Consider the following 7229-nt stretch of genomic DNA (forward strand, 5'->3'; position numbering starts at 1 on the left):
TTGCTGTGGTTTCATTTGTGGAGAAGCAGTTGGTTCTTTGTTGTATACTACTTTATACAATCTGTCTGCTTTCTTGGGGGCAGCAGGGTGGCTGTCATGCATGTTACAAATGTGACAATATTCTCAAATACCAAAAGAAGGTGGAATAGGGTACATTCTGGAAATTCTGTCTGTAATAAATACTACTTTTTCAATTGTAGTGGAATATCATTATACTGCCACTGAATCTACCGATTATGGAAATAATTCCAGATAAAGAGAACCCTTTAAAGGGACTAACCAAAACCCCATACTCCTCAGAATCCGTATCAGGAAACTGTCCCTTCACACACATTTTGGGAATCAAAAACTTGTACTTAATTAAGAAATGAAGACACTTTTATCAGAGACAGCTAAACTGAAAGGGTAAACAGCCTCAGGCTAAGCCCAATAAAATTTCTCTTGTCCCAGAGTGACGGAGATTCATAGGTTCATACTAGGCTATCTGCCCTAGGGCATTTATAAGCCTAGCCAAAAGTGTGTTTGGCTTTCGCCACCCATTTTAAATTAATTTTGCTATGCCCTTTTTCGAGGTTAGTATACTGTGCCTCTGTCTAACAGTGACACAGAAGTGATACCCGGGGTAAACCTACGATCTCCCATCCACTCATCAAGATTCCTCTTGAAGAGAGGAAATGAGGGACTCTGCCTGAAGAAATGCGTTGTCTTTAACAGAAGTTCTAAACAAACAGACCAACTTTTGCCAGAGAAAACCATCCCCAGGGATAGACATAGCATTTTGGCTAAGTAGACTGCCATTCTCTGCCCCTTTTCCTAGGGTGACAAGAATGGCTCTCCCTTTGCCTGCCAACAGCACTCCTGTGGTCCATAGTGCCTGTAGGAACTTCAGACAAATGAACTAGGGGGTGAAAGATCAGCAGCCTGCTGTCGTGGCAAAAGCTGATAAGTATTTTGTGTGTGTGTGTGTGTGTGTGTGTGTGTGTGTGTGTGTGTGTGTGCACATACAGAGGAACTGGCCAAGTCAAAAAGATGCCAGAGAAGCTTGTATTCTGCAAGCTAGGTAAACTGCAAAAAAAAAAAAAATCTCTCAGAAAAAAAAAGTACACTTTCTATCATGAAAAGTGGAAGCCACCACCCCCCTTTCAGCATCAGGAAAGCTCTGAAGGACGTACACCTGACTAGAGCTGCCTAGGGTACACAGAGGATGCCCCGAAAGCTTTGGAAACTAGAGGGCTGGCTATTACCCTTAGCAGAACATAACCCATATATCCAAAGCTGTTGTAGCACTGACCTATATGAACATCTTGAGCTTCACCTGAATGAGTGACACACTGGGTGAAATGGAAGAGAAGTGAAATCACAACACTCCTCCATTCAATCTCAGCACAACAAACGGGAACAAAGCAAAAAATGTTAAGGGGCACAAAGGCCCGATACAGGGACACATTTTTGAACATTACTCTTATTAAACATACAAGATTACTAGAAAATAGACTTTGCAGTATCAAACTTTTTGAAATACCTAAAGTCTGAAACTCCACAAATTTTTAGGTAGATCAAAAATATGAGTGGTAAAGTTTAGACAACAACAGCCCAATACAGCGACATATTTTTGAACATTCTCTGCCAGTCGTTAGCGGACCGGAGTTCCGCTGTGGTGACCCCTAACCGAGAAATAGAAACAACGACAACCAAGATTACTAGAAAATAGATTTTGCAGTATCATACACTTTTTGGAAATACCTAAAGTCTGAAACTCCACAAATTTTGAGGTAGATCAAAAATGAGTGGTAAAGTATAGACACCAACAGGTGAACCCCCCCCCCAAACAAACAAGTACATCATATCTCAAACTCTGTTACCACTAGAAATCTGGACAAAGGCCCAAAACAAAAACAGATTTTAAACACTGTTCTTACAAAATCGGAATGTTAACAAAACAACTGGATTTAGGTTAATATGCATTTTTTTTTCTGAAAGCTATGAAGTCGAAAACTCAAACATACGTCACTGTTTGGTGACTTCAATCCTCAGTTATTTGCCAGAAAAACACAAAGTTTATGAGAAACGGACCAAAAATATGAGGAAAAAATATGGGCAGCTTGAGCGATACAAAGTACATCCAAAATCGGAGAAACTCAAGGAAATGTTGGTATACTTAGTGTTTTCTTGTTCGGGAAGTACACTCAACTGCAACAGAAAATGTAAGGACAAAAAAGTTAAAAATTGATAAACTTAAATCCGGCTTAAAAGAATGCATAGGGGTGGGATCTGAATAAAATAAAAAAAAAGGGAGGAGTTGAACCAAACACTATGCCATACAACATATTAGAGTAATACATCACAGACACAAAATATGGAAGCTTACCAAAGAAAAGCCGCCACACATTGCACTACAGTTCAGAACCAAAGTACAGAAACCAAACTGGGCTTCAAATAAACTACATATTTTAGTAGTCAAATACATGTTCGGCAATTATTAAATCATCCAACTCTAGCGTTAAACAAAACCAACCCACTTTTAGCCCATATTTTCTTTCTTGGGCTTTGCCTCCAACAGATAAGTCTCCCTTTACCTAATTAACCAGCCCAGACTCAGACGGCCATTTTCCCACCAAAAATACTGGTAGCCCTACCTCTTCCTTATCACATAACGCAAAAAAATGTTTACTGTACAACGTTGGGGGGATACTTTAAGAGACGCTGTATTACACACGTTTTAACAGAATAAAGAAAACCCTAGCCTTACAATTAGCACCAGTCGATACATATCCTTGCTGGATCCCCAAATAAGCACAGTCTGTTTTCACGTGCTTTTTTACCGTTGGTCTTCTTTACTTACTACCATTTTATAGGCGCCATTCCACGTTGCGAGACACCTAAAGCCTTTAATGTATTCCTAAATTTGATAACCATAATCTCTCATAAAATAAGGTAATGTCCGCTACTATTAAACCTACGGACAAAGCAAAATTAACTCTTCTAGAAAGGCCCACGTGAGCTCTTTACGTGCGTCACTGGTTACGCGTATCCTGGGATACAGATTTTTGCAGAACGGCGAGATTTTATCCTCATATTTTTGGTCTGTTCCTCATAAAAATTGTGTTATGTTTGACAAGTCACTGGGGTTACCGTTATGTATGGATTAAAACCACTAAATAATGACATGCATTTGAGTTTTAGACTTCATATCCTTTAGAAAAATGCATGCTGATACAAATCTTGTTATTCTAACAACTTTCTAAGTATATAAGATAAGTAAAATGTGTCCCTATTCTTGGGCCTTTGTCCCCCCACCCCATTAAATCAATCTTTGTCCTGATTTCTTGGGCTAAGAGGTTGAGGTATATAGGGTCTTCAACACATCTTTTAACTGTACCTGAATTTGGGCTAGGAATTTTGTTCTGTCTCACCTAATCACTTGTAAAATTTGCAATTTTCGGAGAAAATATAAACAATGACAATAATTAGACTTGTATACTTTTTCAGAAAGTGCATGTTAAAATAGATTTACATTGCGTTGTCACCTTAGCTTACTGACAAGCCAAATCACTGTATGATGTAAACATACCCCTTCCCACAGGGTAGCTATACCATTTGTATGAAATCAGGACCGGAAGCACCAATTCTTAATACCGTGTACAATAATTTGTAGGAGAGGCTGTATGTGTCATGGAGCCCCAGGCAAATGGTTTATTGGCACCCCCAGTTCTTTGTCTACAGTTCATAGGTAGGTACTATGCTATATGCCCTAGGGCCATAAGCCTAGCCAAAAAATGTACCCTGGCTTTTGCCACCCAAGAAAATTATTTTCCTGTGCCCCTGTCGAGCAGAGCCACAGAAGTGATCCCCGGGGTGAATTTCCCATTTCCAATCCAATCATCAAGATTTTTCTTGAAGAGTGCTAATGAGGAGCTCTGTTTGACATAGATAGGTAGTCTGTTCCAGAGTATGGGAAGTCTCTGGGACAGGAATCTATCCCTCCAGCGTGTTCTGTTTATTGTGGTGACAAGGTTAAGGTCCCTAGAGCGTGTAGCTCGGAGGGATTGGGATTTCTTTAAGTGGAGCATGTCCAACAGCTCTGGGTTTGACATAGCTTTGTATGTTAGGCAGAGATCGCCCCTGAGTAGGCGATATGCGATGTAGTAAAGCTGTAGTTTTTTGAGACGGTCTGCATAGGGCATATGTTTGAGGCCAGTAATCCTCTTTGTGAGGTATTTCTGTGGTCTTTCCAGTTGTTGTAGATGTCTTGTGAGGTACATACCAAAGGGCATTGTACTCTATAATGGGTCTAATGAGTGATGAGTAGAGGGGAACAATGACCTCTTTTTCTGGATGAGAATCCTTTTGTGATGAGATGAGCCACGTAAAAGGATTTCCTGACCACTGTGGCAATGTGATTATCAAAGGAGAGACTACTGTCCACCTGTGTCCCAAGGTCTCTTATCACATTTTCGGCATTAAGTAGACTACCAGCTATGTGGTAGTTCATGGGTACAGAGTTTTTACCAAAGGGATGACAATACACTTTTTGGCATTGAGCTTCAGGCCATGGCTTTGACACCAGGTATCTGTCTCATTGAGGCCCTTTTGTAGTTTGTCCACATCGTTAGGAGTTTTGATTATGGCTCCTAGTTTGCAGTCATCTGCAAACTTTGTTAATAAAGACCTTCTGTGTTGGCCTGCACTTCAGAGAAGTAGATACCAAACAGGAGAGGACCCAGGACTGAACCCTATGGTACTCCACTTGTCACTGGTCTGATGTCGGATTTGGAATCCGCTACTTTCACAGTGTGGGTTCTGTCCGTGAGCCAGTTGGCAACCTATCTTGTGACATAGGGATTTATACCTAGTTTAGTGAGCTTATCTATAATTCCAGAGTGGGGGATGGTGTCGAAAGCCTTGGCGAGATCTAGATAAGCTGTGTGAACCATTTTACCCTGATCTATGGCTTTGATGGCTGCTTCAAAGAAGTCAATAAGGTTTAGGAGACATGATCTGCCTTTTACAAATCCAAACTGTGTAGGGTCCAGAGTTTGGAGATTACCAATGTCTTTGTTTATGAGTTCTGTTCCCCCAGTTCTTGTAGCACTGCCCTCCACCCTTCCCATCCTAGCTTCTCTACCATCCAACTAATTATGGTCTTGCTTTCCTCACACCTTTGTCTTACTGTATCGTTTTTTTTTTCTACATTGTTTTTCCACATCCTTTAAACACATTCTAATTGGTGAAGACCGCAGTTTAATAGCTATATAGGGAAACAATTAAGCCAGAGTAGAATCTATGAGGTACGAGATGCTTTGATGTGAATTTTTCAAATTTTTTTCCACTGTTGGCTTGAGTAAATTCATGACAGTCTGAGGCTAAATGTTCAAAGCTGAAAGAACAATAGTTAATAAACTGAGACATAATTGACAGTTAAATGAGAAGACTTGTAAGGGCATTCAAATCATAACTGGGATGACTACTTGCCTCCTTTTTACATTTGGAATGAAAGTGAAATGGACAAAAAACAGTCATATTCTGTGTTCCCTCTGTTTTTTGATTGGGATGAAACTGAAAGAACAAATGGCCATGACTCACATATGTCAAGTAGGGCTGTTATACAGCTGCATAGCATGCCTCCTCAGCCTTATCCCCAAAAGAGATGTCAGACTAGGAGTAAAGTGAAAGAGCAAATAGAACTGGACATATGCAGCATGCCTCCTTAGCCCCTATATGAAAATGTTACAGTGGGAAAGGGTGGTCATTATTTAAATTTTGTTGATAAGCTCAGTCACAATAATTTCCAAAAACCATGAAACCCAGGTAGTGTCACAAAGCAGCAAGCCTTTATTCATCACAGACTTTGATTGTCTGTGATGAATAAAGGCTTGCTGCTTTGGAGCACTACTTGGGTTTTATGATTTTTGGAAATGATTGTAACTGAGCTTATCAATGAAGTTTTAAGACCACTAGTTTCTCTGTTTTTTATTTTTTCCTCATCACTCGTGGTGGTGAGGTTGGAACTAGATAGTTTCCTGTGCTTGTTCATTCTTTATTTTTTCATTATTTAAATTTCAAACTTCAGAGATGAGCAGAGAAGGTCACTATAGCTTGTCTAACAGTAGTGTACTGTCTATGAGCAACACGTTGGAGTATCTTACTGTATACCTGAATATGATTCTGAAGAAAGTGAAAAAATAATGATCACCGTGAGGAACTCATTGCTCCTAGACAAGCTCTAATGACCTTCTGTTCACACCTCTGAGAGTTGACTTGAGGAAAGTTAAAGAAATAATAACCATACTTTCCCACTTCCTATACAAGCTACAGTGAATTTCTTTGCACACCTCCAAAGTTTGACTGTGAGGAAAAAATGAAAGAAATAATGACAGTGCTGCCAGCCTTCACACAAAATAAAGCAAACTTGTGTGCCCACTTCTGTGTGGGGTTGACTTTAGACTAGGTGGGGCACAGAGTAAAGCCCCCTTCTAAGCCACTTGTACAGCCAGGAGTGGGAGCCCCAAGAAACTCTGAGGGTCTGTATGTTATGTGATGCATTTTATGTCTTATTTTTTGAAAGATGAGTTGCTTTTTTATTTTGGCTTCCTAGAAGATGTACTTGTATACTTGCCTATATTATTTTTTCACACAGAGACACACACACATATTGATACTACCCCTGACAAACCAGATCTACTACAATATCCACAAACAGCACTGACACTGCATGCTTACATACAGGCAAACTGGAGGAATGTTAATTCACCTATGGCATGTCTATGGAGTGTGTGAGGAAATCAGAGAATCCAGTGAGAAGGAGGAGAATAGTCACTCAGACTCCATACAGAATGTGCCAAATTCAAGAACTCAAATAGAGAAGCAACAAGCCACAGTTCCAGTGATCTGTTGATTAACCACACATCCTGCCCCAACCACCAAAGAGGAACACATAAGAGGTATAATGCAGATGTTTGTCTGTGATGGAAAGTGAAAGAAATTGCAGCCAACATGTCACTCATGTATATTTCAACCCCCCCCCACAAGCATGTCATAGCAATGATCATTTTTACACTGACTTCAGCAAACACAGCACACCATGTGGATTTTGCCCCTGCATGCCAGATCATTGATTGTTTCACAGTAATCGGGCAACAGCAGAGGTTTAGTCATATCTTTCTTAATCCTCTCTGCAATAAACCTTCCATGTTTTTCTCTTACCTTACAAATAGCAGTAGATGTCAGCC

General features: G+C 40.1%; 1 protein-coding gene across 1 annotated transcript in view; it reads right to left on the bottom strand.

Moving 5' to 3' along the window:
- Window positions 1-2999, bottom strand: part of TSNAX (translin associated factor X) — an 849466-nt gene extending 846467 nt beyond the window's left edge. The window contains exon 1 of the mRNA XM_044077052.1: window positions 2843-2999. The gene's annotated coding sequence lies outside the window, so the exon portion shown is untranslated. The remainder of the gene's footprint in view (window positions 1-2842) is intronic.
- Between the last annotated feature and the right edge of the window lie 4230 nt (window positions 3000-7229).

The sequence above is a fragment of the Protopterus annectens genome, chromosome 1.part1 (assembly GCF_019279795.1).
Source record: "Protopterus annectens isolate FY-2018-M chromosome 1.part1, PAN1.0, whole genome shotgun sequence".
NCBI lineage: Eukaryota > Metazoa > Chordata > Ceratodontiformes > Protopteridae > Protopterus > Protopterus annectens.